This window comes from Solanum lycopersicum, chromosome 6, assembly GCF_036512215.1.
Source record: "Solanum lycopersicum chromosome 6, SLM_r2.1".
Taxonomy (NCBI): Eukaryota; Viridiplantae; Streptophyta; class Magnoliopsida; order Solanales; family Solanaceae; genus Solanum; species Solanum lycopersicum.
The window spans coordinates 10,566,070-10,583,086 of NC_090805.1; the positions used below are offsets into that span (position 1 = coordinate 10,566,070).

Below are 17,017 nucleotides of genomic sequence, written 5' to 3' on the forward strand. Positions count from 1 at the left end.
ATCCAAAACTTAGTCGAAAACTAGGGTTCATCCAAATTTATGGGTTCATTGGTAATTTATGTTAAAATTATCAATACAACATCAATCTAACGCATAATAGACGTTTAAAAACAATTGATGCAAGAACCCATGCTAGAATCAGAAAAATGGGCAATTCAAATTTGAAAACTTTAGAAAACATCTTGAGAGTTGGGATCGTTGATGAAACAAGTTTAAATATCAAAATACATAATTAAATGTTTATAATAATTCAGTTTTATGAAGAATTTCCATTCAAAACGTCACACCAAGCTCTTCCTTGATTTTTGACTTCAATGGAGTCTTTGGGAGTTTTTAAGGGATTTTGGGTTTTTGATTTAGAAGGATGAAGTCTTCAATGTGTTTTAGGATTTTAAACACATTTAAAATACCCAAAATACACCTAATAAACCCCCAATACTCTTATTTGGAGTTGGGGTGAAATTACAAGTTCATCCCTAACTTGACAGTGAACTGCATGCAGGAAAAACAGTCCCCCAATGGTTGGCGGTCGACGGACCATTTGTCCACAAACAGACCGTTCCTGTATTGCCGTTGGTTGGTTGAGAGACTTGAAAAAGTCCTATTCTCACAAAATACTAAGTACCTACCAACGGCACCCATCGACGGGCATCGATAGGCCCACGAGCCGTTGATGCCTCCGTCATTTGGGGGCTACCTAGGACAGTATTGTCTCTATGTTTTGGTTCTTCCTCAAGGACCGTTGGTTGGTCCATGGGTATGTTTGACCGGAAGTTTCCAACCCAAACATGATACTATGTGATTTTAGAAACTCTAACATGAACTTCATAAAAAACAAACACGTAAAACTCAACGAAACATGCCTAGACACAGAAGGTTAGTTCAAGACATATCTTTCGAACGTCCTGGACGTTCTTGGATGTTTGACCTACAAACTCCACAAAATATGAAAAACTTCCTATATATTCTATAAAAACTCATTAAGGACCTTAAAACCTCATGAATCACACAGTAGAACATAAAACCACATATGAGGCACATAGGTGACTTAGTCGTCAAACGTCTTAGTCGTCCATTACGTTTGACTTCAATTTCACCTAATACTTTATACACTGAATCAATTCCATATTTTATAAATATTTAGGACCTTATACCATGATGACAACAATGTTATGCTCTAGTTCACCTAAGTCATTTTCGGGGTCTTACAATCTGACCCACTTGGACAACATTCGTCCTGGAATGACACTTGCCACTGTGCGAACTTCTCCAAGAATAGAGATTCAACTAGAAGCTAATAACCATAACATACAACAAAATTTCAATAAGAAAATATCAATTTCACATAGTCAATAGATTCACAACACAACAAGAAACTAGAAAACAATTCTATAACTCATTATGCTACAAAACTCACAAGCTTCATTCCAAATAGCAAAAAATCATTTTATATTTGACATTATACTTATATACATCAGTTCTAATAATATTTCACCAATTTTAGATGAAATAATAAATCAGTCAATTTTCCAAAACTTTTAGAGTAAACTGTTTTAATGTTACAATGATTTTTGCCAATTTTTCAAAGATGCGTCTTTTTGGCAATTCATGATATAAATATACTAATATGCAAAGTAACGTCATGTAAATACATCTTAAAACATAATAATAACTTCATAAAATACATAATGCAAGAAGTTAATGAAATTCAATTTCAATAGAACTCCTAAACATCATGCACATGCAACATGCTTCTATACCATTCTATCCCATCTACTAACCATACTTCCTAGTTAGAAGGAACTCATATTACATCAAAATACACAGAACTCAACAACATCATCATTAATCTCATCCGGCTTCTCCCCTCTAGACCGGAGTGCATAGGAACACATCTTTGTTGGAGCATCATCCTTTGGAACACTAGGAGAAACTTGCTTACCCTCTCTTCCTTTAGAAGCAATCATAGGACAATCTCTCACCTTGTGTCCTTCCTTACCACAACCAAAACAAATCCTGGAACCCAATAGACACTCACCATAATGTTTCTTTCCACATTTGGCACAAGTAGGTTTGACCTTTTGAGAACTACATCCTTTCTCCAATTTCACCTTAGCACTATTAGGTTCTTCTTGAGTTTGAGCCCTCTTCTTAAGCCTAGTTTGCTCTTGATCATTAGCACCACTCCTTTTCAAACTTCTAGCCATCCCCCTAAATTTAGACTTTACCATTGATTGTACATATCCCTTCACAAAATGACTCATTTCATCTCTTGTATTATACACAAGAGAAGGGCATATCTAGACAAAGTTGAGAATTTCAAAAAGTACTCCTCAATTCCTTGTTTGAGATTGATAAGATCCTATACCTTAACTTCTCTCCTCTCTCAGGGAAAGTACTTCCAAGAAAGTCTTCCTTAAATTCTTCCCACTCCATAGGACCCTTATCTTCCATCCTATTGTCCTTTCATTGAGTGTACCAAATTTGAGAAAAATCTCTTAATTGATACGAAGCCAACTCTACCTTCTTCCTAGATTTAACCCCCATATAAATAAACATCTTGTACACTCCATCAGGAAACTCTTGTGGTTTATCCCCCACCTTAGAGACAAGAAAGATAGGAGGATTTATCCTCACAAAATATCTCAACCTAGATGTCATAGTTCTCTCTACAACCCTAGGCACCATACTCAAATTCACTTGAGTAGTCATGGCTCGGGCTAAAGCAAGCAAAGCCTCTCTAATCTCTTAATTAGTCAATTCCGGATGAACTACCGACACTTCATTACCTCCTTCTACATTAGAAATATGATTACCTTGGGGAGGAAATTGAGCACCTTGGACACCTTGTCCATCTTGTGGAACTTGCTCAACTTGAGGAGGAATCTCCTCATTCATCCTCTCCTATTCAAACCTTCAAGTGCCCATCCTTCTAGTATTCATATCCTAGAAACACAAGGAAACACATTAAGAAAGACACTCATATAATTTACTCTACCGCACGACATAGGAGTAGAAAAGAAGGGAAACTCTATCTTCCTATAGCCTTTTGCCCATAGATGTGTCGCGACTCACACCAATGGTCAGGACTCTACTACACGTGACTTGATGAGTCTTTTTGATTCCTATTACTACTTTCACAAACCTATGCACTAATACCAAGCTTGTCACATCTCGAAACCACACCCTAGAAGATAGGGGCAATCTCGGATTGCAACCGGCTACTTGACCTCTCATAGGTCTTATACAAGCCTTTTCATATCATTCATCACATAAACATAGTGAAAAGTAGTACGAGTTAAAAGTTATCACAAAACATAACATAGTCATTCAAAATCTCTTTCATATAAAGCAATAGGAAATACTACAATCTCATCATCTTAAGACACAAAAATACTTGGGACACAACCCATACAAAATACTAATATAGAAATACTTAGACTATTACAATACTTTGAATGGAAAACATAAATGACATATATGCCCTTGAGTCAAATGAGGGCGTACTTCAACTTCTCTTGAACGATACTACAATCCAAGTCTTCACTTCTCAAAAGCTCTACACCTACCAAGAACTATATAGATAGAATAAAACATGGAGTTAGTACAACCACATGTACTAAGTATGACATTATCTATAAAAATCATGAAAACGGACATTTATTGGAAATATTCATCTTTTCATTTAAAAATCTTATTATAATCATAAGAACAACATTTAACAACTTAGAAACACATAAGATAACATTTAAACCAAAAATCATATTTTAGAACCCACTTTAAAGTGAGTTCAATTCACTGTACAATGGAGTACCTCACTGTTACAGGGAATTCACTCCCTTTTATATTAAACACTTTCTAGCATGTTTTATCCCACTCAAATCTATCCTAAAATTCACTTAAGTCACACAAAGAGAGACTTCCCATACACCCTCTCTAGATGTTCCTAAACGACCCTTAATATTTGTTATAATGAGTCACATACACACTTACAAAGCATCATAAACATCAAGGTACAATTCTTCTACCAAAGGTGACTCTAAGTTTCACTTGAGTGGGTTGTGAAGCGACCTCCCTTACAATCCCTCACACACACACTTAAAAGATCCCATAGACTCCCTAGAATAGAATCATTCTCACTTAATACACCAACTCATAGATGATATGACATTCACCTTCTAAAGGGTATACAAAGACCTACTTAAGTAAATAAAGAAGATAACATCCATGATTGACCTCTTCAAGATTAACTAAATAGTCCGTAAGACTACCTAATTCTTAGATCATGTCCACAACACCAAACGTCTTCCCTAACTAGAGTCATCCTCAAGACTTCGAAGATAAGACATGAAGAGATTATCTCTTATTTCCTCTTTACACGTTAGCAAGGAATCCTTAAGTCACTTTAGATTAGGTATTTATTCATTTACATACTTCTTAACATAAGTCATTAGTTCATTAAGACTCATACATCACATAAAGTACATTCAAGTAATGGTCTTGGACAAGACCTAGGAATGCCAAGTGACACCTTCAAAGTCTTTTGTGCAATGTCTAGATAGCGTTGCATACCACCACCTAAACCTCATAAACTTCTCTGATGCTAAAAGGTATTCCATATGATGCGAATAGGCAATAACTGACATAGACCATGATAGATATACATGGAATCATGAATCTACCCTACTCATATGAGGTTGTTCTACTTGCTAAGGGTAGAACTTAGACAAATCCTATGTAGGCACATGGTTAAGGAATATGAAGGGCATACTTTGTAATCTAGTCTCACTCTTTAACTAGAACTACTTCCCTTACCATACTCACTGGGCGATATACTTCTTTCTCATAGAGTAATTAAAACATTAGTTTCACATAAAAGGGTTCCATAACAGTTCATAACCGGATCACGTTTACCCTACCAAAGAAGGTGCATTAGGGCTACTTCACAATGGCGACAACAAGCTCATGATGACTTTCCTAAGGATTAATATGATGCCGTTACATCCAATTAACCTTAAGTCTATAATTCCTTTACTTTGAAGGATACCATTATGCCTTACAACTTCAACAATCTTAACCTTACCACTAAGTCAAGGTTTTCACATAAAAGACTCTCTTAAGTTCATTTAATGTCACATGTGATTCTTACATTCAAGACTAAGAGTTCTAACGCCCTAAATAAAGACATCACATATTCATAATCATATATACATCAAGCAAGGGACACAAGTCAACCAATACAAGACATCACATACTTCACTTTTAAGTCATAATGCAAATCATTCTAGAAGCACCTAGAAACAACCCTAACATCTTCAAGCCATCCTATATACTATCATAACATCATCAATGTAATCAACATAGACTCATATAGACAAGTACAAAGAACCAAGACTCAACCCCAACACTATACACACAATGTCAAAGGCATAGTATAACATTGTCATACCCTTGGCGACCATCTTACAAGCCTTCAAGCAAGAAATGGTTTGACCGCTTGGCATATAATTTCCGCCTTTCCAATCTAAAATGGGTTCATTAGGGAATTAAAATTTCACTATCCTTTTTCTAAAATCTATGGAAGCAAAACAATCGTGAAGCCAATTCATACCCAAGATGATATCAAAATCAAACATGTCAAGTTTTATTAAATCATCAAGAGTAACTCTATTGGGCAGCATAACAGGGCATTTCCTATAGACTCTTTATGCAACTACGGAGTCACCCATTGGGGTACAAACCTAAAAGGGTTCAATAAAAATATCGGGAAGTACATCGAACTTCCTAGATTCCACATGTGTAACAAAAGAAAGGGTAGCACCTGGATCAACCAATGCATTGAAATTTACATAGAAAACTTTTAACATACCCGTCACAACGTCGGGAGATCTTTCTTGTTCACCCCTAGCCTTGACTGCTTAAAACGTTTCCTTACCCATACCTTGGTTGAGATTGGGTATTAACCTTACCTCGACTTCTCACATTAGGACAATATTTCACCATATGGCCACCTTTTCCACAACCATCACAACTATTAGTCCCAACAAGACATTTACCCACATGTTTCTTACCACACTTACCACAAGTTGGTCTCTCTTTCGATGGATCAACATTTCTCCCCTCTTGAGGGTTAGGACTAGAACCTCTATTATTACGATTCTTGGAGAAATTAGAAGGAAACTGGTTTGAAAGCCTCTTCTTAAACTTAGTCTTGTCTTGAACATCAAGCCTACTCTTAATAGAACTACCTTCAAAAGTCTTTGTCTTCTTAGTTTCCCTATTCCTCTTCCTCTGACGACTATCCTCAACCAATAGAGCATGAACCATCAACTTGAGGAAGGTTGATGAACTCCTCTACCTTAGCTTCCCTTTGTTCCCTTGGAAAGAATCTGCCAATAAAGGAATCATATACTAAAAGACACATAGCGTCAAAGCTCTGAAAGCACGACATAGGAGTATCAAGAAAAAAGAAGTTTCCTAATCATCATATAGCCTTTCATCCATAATTGCGGTGCTATTCACAACCATGAATAAGATACTAGATAACGTGGTTTAGTGAGACATTGATCTTAAGGATATTTAACCTCTTGCTATGATACCAAGTTTGTCACACACGGAGAATCCACCACAGATGAGACCGACATCGTTAGCCTCTCTGAGGTTGCAGACAAGCCTCTTCTTAGTGTTCATCACAATCATACAATTAAATTTATTGGAAGAATTAAAACTTTTAACATAATATTGAAGTATACTTAGAATTCATACTTAACATTAATAAATCATATGATATTCTAAGGAATTGTCTCATATGTATATATATATTTGTATATATATATATATATGTATGTATAACCATCTAAGAGTTCAAATATGGACTTAGCCAATAAATAGTAAATATGCCATATAGGCCTTAATACAAAAGGATCCAAAGAAAATATGATGGAAATAGATAATCCTAATATTTACTAAAGTCTTCATAAGCTGGAAAATAAATGATAGCGTCCCGAACATGAGGACCTAACAAGACTTGGAGAAAGAGTTCCAAGCTTCTTCAAATCGGCCTCCTTAAAGTTCAATGGTTGAACCTACAGTTGCAGTGATATAAAGTAATGAGGTTAGTATACCACATGTACTATGTATGGGTATATGTACACAACACATAAGGACATGCATGAAAAATAATCATTTATTATTTCATTAGAGAACATGCTAAGTTATGTAAAAGTCTTCAATGCACATACTATATAACGAGTACAAACAAAGGATACCACCTACTTACAACATGATCATAATCAAAGACTTATTTTCATAGAGTCATGTTAACATATTCAATAAATCAAATAAACATAACATCATGTGAAGCCCCATAACCCCATAAACCAAGTAGATAAGATAAAAGACCATAAGTAATGCTTTGCTTCATGTAACTTCTAATATAATTAGTCATCACTTCATATAACAATATGACCCAATCATGTATTCATCATAATGACCAACATTCATGTAAGAGTAACATCATGTATCATAAACATATATCTTTCATGTCATCATATTACATAAGAACAATGTCCTAGGACTTCCCTTAGAGTTAACTTGTGCAATATCTAGGTAGAGTACCATACCCCTACCTATACTAAGTAGACTCCTCAATTTACCCTAGTCAACGTTCATTTACTTGTCTTTCATTTTACATGAGGGAACATTCGCCTTAACCGACATAGACCATGTGAGATAAACATGGAATCCGATGTCTTCCCCACACCGAAAAGAGGTGGTCTACTGGACAAAGTAGAACCTACATATTCCCCATCTTTTCGTACTAGTACTTTACTGATGCACCCTTGTTTTTTAGTTGATTTTTACACTCTAAGGTACATCTAAAAATCATTAAATCAGCCATAAACACGATATTATTAACCTTGAATCCATAATCCAATTCAAGTAAAGTTAATATCAATGTCAAAGAAGTTAAGAGTTAAGTCTAAAAGTTAAGAAGTAAGTCAAAATCAAAATTTTTAAAGATTTTCAAGAGTCTTAATAAATGTTTTAACTTCATTTTAAGGCTTAAGTTTAAAGTTAAGAAAATATCAAAGAGTTGTAGATCTTTCTTCAATGTAATACAAGGGAACTAAGTATTCCCTAAAATATGATTTAAGACTCAAGTTTGAAGTTAAGCAAAGAGTAAAGAGTTGAATTCATTTTGCAAAAGTTACAAGGAAAATAGGTATTCTCTAAGATTTACAGATGTTTTCACATTTTAAGATATAAAGGAAGCTATACTTCCAACAGAGCCTTTGGCTAGTTCTAGTATAGAGGAAACAATGATTTTCAATTAGCTTTTAAAGCTAAGTCTGAGAAATTACCTCAAACCAGAGAAGAAGTTTTATTTAAAAAAAACATATGAGCGGAGTATTTTGGGAGTAGTATTGAGCACCTATATGGGGATGTAAGTTCATATTAACTCAAGCCCCAAAAAACCATGTAGACAACATGGACAAAAGAAGATTCATACTTTTTAGGGATTCCATAGTGTTTTTTAGCATAGACTAGTGGATGCACTTAGTAGTTCTGGTTCTATATTGACGGTATGGTATAAGACGGTCCTCTTGCTATGTGAGGTAAGACGTTGTACTATCGCTTAGGATCATAATGATTGTTGTCGGTTAGAGAATAACAGACAAAAACTATATTAATTTCATACATAAGTAAAGTTGAGTTTGTTATTGTGTTTCCTTTAATGAACTAAGTTGTTTTAGTGTTTTAGAAAGATTTATATATATCGCACGTGTCTTTATTGCTTTATATTAATTTGAATAATTCATGAAAGATTTATATATATCGCACGTGTCTTTATTGCTTTATATTAATTTGAATAATTCATGTGTTGAGTAGATCCAAGGTAAGTTCCTTTTTATTCTTATCAATCTTAAGTTATTGTTTAGCATTCCAACTCGCATACTAGTACATTCAATGTACTAATGCCACTTTGCTTGAATCGTCTTATGATGCAAACATAGGTAACCAAGATCAACATCTAGCGCCTCTTTGATCCAGTTTGAGCACTCCAAGTCAATGGTGAGCCTCTTTGCATTCCGGAGGACTCTTTCATTGCTTTTCATGTTTTTACTTATAGAATGTCGTGCGGTTTGTCCAAACATTCATCTTAGTATTATAGAGTCTTCATTGACAGATAGTCAGTCAGATTATTCAGTTTGAGTTTCTATGTAACTCGTATTTTAGATAATGTATGTTGAGACTTAAATGCTATTTTTTAAAAAATATTATTTTAAGGTTATCCTTGTGAAAAAAATTCTTGTTTATTTTTGAGTTAAGTCTTCCGCTGATTTAAGTAAGTCAAGCTATGGGTTTGCTCAAGGCTAGCAATGGTCATTGGGTGCAGGACACGTCCAAGGTATAGGCTCGGGGCGTGACAAACTTGGTATTAGAGCACATAGTTCAAGAATCTTAGGGAGTTTATGAAGTCGTGTCTGTAGAATCTTAGTCATAGGTGTGAAGTGATCCACATCTATGATTCAGAGGATACAACATTTAGGAATTCCTGACTTCTTTCATATTTCTTTTTTTGTTAGAGTTTATCTTTAAAAGTCTCTCTCTAATTCGTGCTTGCACGTGTTTCAGTTATAACTATGCCTCCACAAAGAGTTGTACGAGGTCACCCGACTAGGAGAAATATTGAACCTCATGTTTAAGAGTTACCCAATGCACCTGAAGTGCAACCTCAAGGGGAAGTTAGCAACACTGAGTTCCTTGAGGCTATTAGGATGTTGAGTCAAGCTAGGACTATCTAGGTTGGTCAACATAGAGGAGCTCAATGAGAAGAGGCTGGCACCTTGAGGATTCTGAGTTGCTAGGCCAGTCTCATCTGTTCAAGCAATACTGAGCATATGGAAAACCGTGTAGAAGAGCTGAAGAAGGGTTTTGATGTGATACATGTCATTGTTATTAAGAGAGTTTATCTAGCTGTATACCAAATGAAGGATGTGGTTAGGACTTTGTTTGACTAATGAAGGAGGGAAGATATGAAAATGCTGAGTTGGTCTTGTTTAAAAAAGGATTTCTTGGGGTGTTTCTTTCCCCAAGACATGAAAGAGGAAAAGGTTCAAGAGTTCCTTACTAAGAAACAGGACTCTTTGAGTGTGCACGAGTATGCGTTGAAGTTTACCCAGTTATCGCGCTATGCTCCTCAGATGTTTAAGGACATGAAAAACAGGATCATCTTGGTTGTCGCTAGCTTGGGTTGTGCTTCAAGAAAAGAGGGCATAGTTGCAATGCTGATAGGTGACATTGATATATCCAGGTTGATCGTTTCTATTCAACAAGTTAAAGAGGATCAAGAAAGCCAAGACTAGAAATGGGTGTGGGCAGCAGAAAGGTGGTTCGAATTGGCTAGAGTTTCAGAAACAAAAAGGGTCTGCACCATCATATACTAATGCACATATGTCCATAAATAGAGGTGAGTATAATGGACATAAATCGTAGAACTTTAAGACTAGACCAGCCAAGTCCCAAGGTAGTGTTGCACAAGGAGGTAGTTGGGCTCTTTCATGTGGTAGGTGTAGTAGATACCACGCCAATAAGTGCTATGATGGCTAGTCGAGTTGTTTCAAGTGCGGTCAAGAGGAAAACTTCATTAGTGTCCTAAGAATAAGCAAGGTGGTGGAGATCTATGAAATAGAGTCCAATCTTCATCGGTTGCTCCACCAGACAAGGCTGCACCTAGAGGAACCACTTTTTGTATTGGTGGAGGGTCAAACTACCTTTATGCAATCACTAGCCACCATGATCAAGAGAACTCTCCAGATGTTGTCATGGGTATGATCAAAGTATTTACTTTTGATGTTTATTCTTTGTTAGACTAGGAAAAAGTTTATCTTTTTGTAACTCCTTATGTTGCAAATTAGTTTGAGATTCTTCCTAAGAAACTTTGTGAACCTTTCTGTGTTTCTACCCTTGTTTGAGAGTCTATTCTAGTGGATATAGTCTATTTAGTTTGTTCTATTTCTATCAATCACAAGGACACCATGGCTGATCTAGCAGAGTTAAACATGGAAGATTTTGATGTCCTTTTAGGTATGGATTGACTTCATGATTTTATGCATCAATAGATTGTAGAACTAGATTTTTCAAGTTTCAGATTCCTAATGAGACAATTATAGAGTGAAGTAGTAGTTCAGCAGTGCCTAAGGGTCGTTTTATTTCCGAGTTAATGAATCAAGTTTTGAGGTACCTTTCCTTTGGTCAGTTTCTATAGTAAAGGAGTTTCCATGAGTTTTTCCTCATGAATAACCCGAAGTCACTCTTGAGAGAAAAATAGACTTCGGCATAGACATCATTAAAAATACTCTTCCTATATCTTCCTCCATATATAATGACACCACCAAAGTTAATAGAGTTTGAAAAAATAGCTGAAAGATCTCTTAGATAAAGGTTTATCTTACCAAGTGTCTCACCTTCGGATCCTCTAGGCTTGTTGTAAAAAAGAAACATTGTTCCCTTAGGATGTGTATAGACTATCACCAATTGAATAAATTTACCATCAAGAATAAGTATTCTCTCCCAAGGATAGATGATCTTTTTGACCAACTTCAGAGTGAAACTTGTTTCTCGAAAATTGACCTCAAATTTGACAACCATCAATTGAAAGTTAGGGAATTTGACATTCCAAAAATGACTTTTAGAACCAGATATGGGGTTTTTAAGTTTTTGGTTATGTCTTTTGGATTGATATATACACCAACAATATTAGTGGATCTTATGAGAAAAGTCTTTAAACCTTATTTAGATATATTTGTTATCGTCCTCATTGATGACATACTAATATATTCAAGAAGTGAAGAAAATCATGCTAGTCACATCAGAATAGTTCTTCAGACTTTGAAACATAAGGAGTTGTATTCCAAGTTCTCTAGTATGAATTTTGGCTTAAGTCTATAGCATTCTTGAGCCACATAGTTTCCGCTGATAGGATTAGAGTTGATACCCAAGAGATAGAAGTAGTTTAGAGTTGTCCTAGATGCAAGTCTTCAATCGATATCATGAGTTTCATGGGTTTAAAAGGGTATTATAGAAAGTTTGTTGAGGGGTTTTCGTCTATCTCATCTCCCTTAACTAAGTTTACTAAGCAGATGGTTAAATTTTCATGGTCTGAAGGTTGTGAGAAAAACTTTCAGGAATTGAAAAAGAGGTTGACTACTGCCCCAGTTTTGACCTTACCAGAGGGTACTCTAGGTTTTGTGGTGTATTATGATACATCTAGAGTTGGGTTGGGCTGTGTGTTAATGCAGAACGACAAAGTTATAGTTTATGCCTCTAGACAGTTGAACGTTCATGAGAGGAATTACCCAACCCATGACTTGGAGTTGGCTGTTGTAGTATTTGACTTGAAGATATGGCGTTACAACTTTTATGACGTTCATGTTGATATATTCATTGATCACAAGAGCCTACAATAAGTGTTTACCCAAAAAGAGCTAAATCTCAGACAAAGGAGGTGGTTAGAACTACTCAAGGATTATGAAATGAGTACGCTTACAACCAAGGTAAGACTAATGTGCTGCTGATGCTTTAAGAAGGTAATCCATGGGGAGTACCGGCCATGTTGAGGAAGAAAAAGGGAGTTACACAAAAATGTGCACAGATTTGCACACCAAGAAGTTAGACTTATGGATTCCACCAAAGGAGGAATAGTGGTGACTAATGGGCCTTAATCATCACTAGTGTCAGGGTGAAAGTACAAGACCTTATTTTGCTTGATTTGAAGGGGAATGGTCATAAGCAAAGATTAATGTATTTTGAACAAGGGGGTGACGGTGTGCTGAAGTATAAAGGTAGATTGTGTGTACCTAGGGTGGATGTACTTCAAGAGAGGATCATGGAGGAGGCTCATAACTCCAGATATTCCATTCTTTCAGGTTCCACTAAGATGTACTGCGACTTAAGAGAGGTATATTGGTGGGAAGGTATGGAGAAGGACATTGATGAGTTTGTTGCCAAGTGCTCGAATCTCCAGCAAGTGAAAGTAGAACACCAAAGGCTTGGAGGTTTGGCTCAGAATATAGAACTTCTTGATTGGAAGTGGGAGATGATTAATATGGGATTCATCATAGCCTTTCCAAGGTCTCAGAGACATCATGATTCAATTTGGATGATTATCGATAGAATGACAAAATCAACCCACTTCTTGTTGGTAAAGACCACTCATTTGGTGGAAAATTATGCAAAGTTATACATACAATAAGTTGTAAGACTTCATGGAGTTTTCATCTCCATTATTTCAGATAGAGGTGCACAATTTACTGCTCAGTTCTGGAAGCCTTTCCAGAAAGGTTTCGGTTCAAAGGTTAACCTAAGTACTGCTTTTCATCCTCAGACGGATGGACAAGTAGAGTGTACTCTCCATACCCTAGAAGATATGTTGAGGTCTTATGTGATGGAATTCAAGGGAATCGGGATGATTACCTACCTCTCATTGAGTTCGCTTTCAATAACAACTGCCATTCGAGCATCCAAATGGCCCCATATGAAGCTTTTGATGAGAGAAGATGCAGATCTCCAATTGGGTGGCTAGAAGTTGGTGAAGCACGGTTGATAGGACCAGATCTAGTTCACCAAGGTTTGGAGAAGGTGAAAATGATTCAAGAGATATTAAGAACAACACAGAGTCGCCAAAAGTCCTAGACATATGTTAGGAATAGGCCGTTGGAGTTTGAGGTGGATGATTGGGTATATCTAAAGTTTTCACCCATGAAGGGCATTATGATATTTGGTAAGAAAAGGAAACTTAGTCCTTGTTAAATTGGTCCTTATAAAATATCCAAGAGAATTGATAGTGTAGCTTATGAGTTGGAGCCACCACAAGAGTTAGAAGCGGTTATAACCCAGTGTTTCATATCTCATGTTCAACCAGAGCATAGGTGATCCTTCATTGATTGTACCAACTAAAAATGTTGGAATTAAGGATAACTTTCCTATGATGAGATTCCGATTCGATTTTAGATCGAAAAGTTTGCAAGATGAGAACAAAGGAGGTTGCGTCAGTCAAGGTCCTTTAGAGGAACCAATTTGTTGAAGAAGCAACTTGGTAAGTTCAAGAGGATATGAAGAAGAGATTTCCACATCTCTTTGAATCCGGAGGGAATGTAGATCAAGGTACTAATTCTCTTCTTAAATACCTTAAACCATGCATAAGCATATTGTACTTGTTTTTTTTTTATTTTGAGTGTTAAACCTAATGTAAGTATTCTTAGCGTAGTGAAAGAAATCTTATTCAAGGACGAACATTTCCAAGGGGGAGATATTGTAACATCTCTTGACACGTAGTAGCCTAAATAAGCTAAGAAAATAAAAATTCACTTTTGGAAACAAAATGTAAAATATAGAAAATTTCCTAAGGTTAAGAAAGTGAGTTTTTGATCATTTTCAAACGATCATAACTTCTAGCTCAGGATGAGTTAGAGTCGGTTCTTTATATGGTTGGAAAAATCTTCCAACAACGCTGAGTTTTCACAATTTCGATATCTTATTAGGGGGATATACCTTTTGAAAGTTGGATTGTTCAAGTAAAGAGAATCCAACCCAAATTAAAGTATGATCAATGTAATCTCTTCACCCATCTATATCCTAATTCATTTTAAAGGTTTATTACGGTAAATAAGCCTTAACACAGTTTGAGAAAAATAAATTCACTCTTAGGGATTGGGATAAAAGAGAAGAGATGAAGGAGTATGGAGAAAGATCAAGAATTTTCCAAGAATGCTAAGTAATTCCTAGTGGAATTCGTTGAGGATGATCCCAATTAAGGTATGTGATATCTTTTTGTGTCGGGTAAGTTCAGCACACACCAACTTGTTTAATCCACTGATTTTGAGTATATTGATAGATGAAAATTGAAGTTTTTTTACGAATATTGTTAAGATTGTTGTTGGTTATGTTGTTGCATGCCTCGAGTTGATTTGATTCGTGTATTTGGGTTGTTTCTCAAGTCTAATCTATTGGATATTGAGGGTATTAGTGATTCTAAGTATTTGCAGAAAGATCCACGGAAGCTTAGCGGGTTTAGAGATGAAAAAAGGATAAGAAAAGTCGAATGACCTGACCGTCCAGCCTTGGGGCGCCGCCCTAGCCAGAGTCCCTCAGGACAGACTCTGTTTATCAAGCTCTGGGGCCCCACGCCTTTCAGAGTGCCAAGAACACATGGAGACCATATTTATTCCCCATATTTTAATACTAGTTCCTAAGTGATGTACCCATGTTTCATTGTTGATTCCAACAATCCAAGGTATATATAAACATCATGAAATCATCCATAAACATGAGATCATGAACCTTGAATCCATAATCCAATTCAAGTAAAGTTAAGATCAAAGTCAAAGAATTTAAGTGTTAAGTCTAAAAGTTAAGATGTAAGTGAAAACATAGTTCTTAAAGGTTTTCAAGAGTCTTTACTAAATATTTTAACTTTGTTTTAAGGATCAAGTTTCAAGTTAAGTAAAGGGTAGTTGAAGATCTTTCTTCAAAGTAATATAGGGGAACTAAGTATTCCCTCAGAGTTGGTTTATGACTCAAGTTTAAATTAAGCAAAGAGTAAAGAGTTGAGTTCATTTTCCAAAAGTTTTAACGGAACTAGGTATTCTCTAAGATTTACAAATTTTTTTACATTCTGAGCAAGAAAGAAAGCTAGACCTCCAACAGAGCCTTTGGCTAGTATTAGTAAAGAGGAAACTATGATTTGCAAGAGAGCTTTTAAAGCTAAGTTTGAGCATTACCTCAAACCCAAGAAATAGTTATTTTTTAAAAACATATGAACTAAGTATTTTGGGAGTAGTATTGAGCACGTATGGGGATATAAGTTCATATTATCTCAAACCCCTATAAACCATTTAGCCAACATAGACAGAAGAAAGGTCATACTTTTTAGATGATTCCTTAGTGTTTTTTAGCATAGAGTAGTGGATGTACTTAGTATTTCAGTTTCTATAGTGACGGCAAGGTATAGGATGGTCCTATTTTAACGTGAGGTAAACTTTTTACCATCGCTTATGCTCATAGTGATAGTTGTCGATTAGAGAATCTCCCACAGAAACTATATAACTTTCACATATAAGTAAAGTTGAGTTTGTTATTGTGTTTTTTTAACAAACTAAGTTGTTTAATTTTTTTTACAAAGCTTATATATATCACACGTGTCTTTATTTCTTTAATATTAAGTTGAGTAATTCATGAGTTGAGCAGAGCCAAGGTAAGTTCCTTCTTATTCTTATCAAACTTAATATGTTATTTAGCATTACAACTCGCATACTCGTACATTCAATGTACTGATGCCATTTGGCTTGTATCGTCCTATGATGCAGATACAGGCAACCAGGATAAACATCTAGTGCCTCATTGATCCAGTTTGAGAGTCAATGGTGAGTCTCCTTGCATTTCGGAGGACTCTTTTATTGCTTTCCATGTTTTTACTTATAAAATATTTTGTGATTTTTCCCAACATTTATCCTATTATTACAGAGGCTTCATAGATAGATAGTCAGTAAGATTATTCAATTTCAGTCACTATGCATTTCGCATTTAGGATATTGTATGTTGAGACTTAAGTGCCATAATGTTATTTTCATGTTATCCTTGTAAGAACAATTATTGTTTATTATTGATTTAAGACTTTTGTTGAGTTAAGTAAGCCATACCAAGGGTCAGCTCAAGGGAAGCAATGGTCATTGGGTGCCGGCCACGTCGAGGGTATAGGCTCGGGAGATGACAATAATGTTGCAAACATGTATTATGATATGATTTTCATTAATAATATATTTATTTGGTTAGTCTGAAGTATTGTTTATGAGAATAGAGTTTCATATATTATTCAAAAATACCTTTAAAGAAATATTAACTTATTTATCTATGATTTCATAAAAATGACATCAACATTCATCTAAATATATCTACTAAAATTCATTGAGCCCTCCACCCCCTGCCCAACCCTAAAAGGCTTTAGGGTCTGTGC

General features: G+C 35.6%; 1 pseudogene; it reads left to right on the forward strand.

Annotated features, from left to right (window-relative positions):
* The first annotated feature begins 12,805 nt into the window (after window positions 1–12,805).
* LOC138349213 (uncharacterized) lies at window positions 12,806–16,389 on the forward strand (annotated as a pseudogene).
* The last annotated feature ends 628 nt before the right edge of the window (window positions 16,390–17,017 follow it).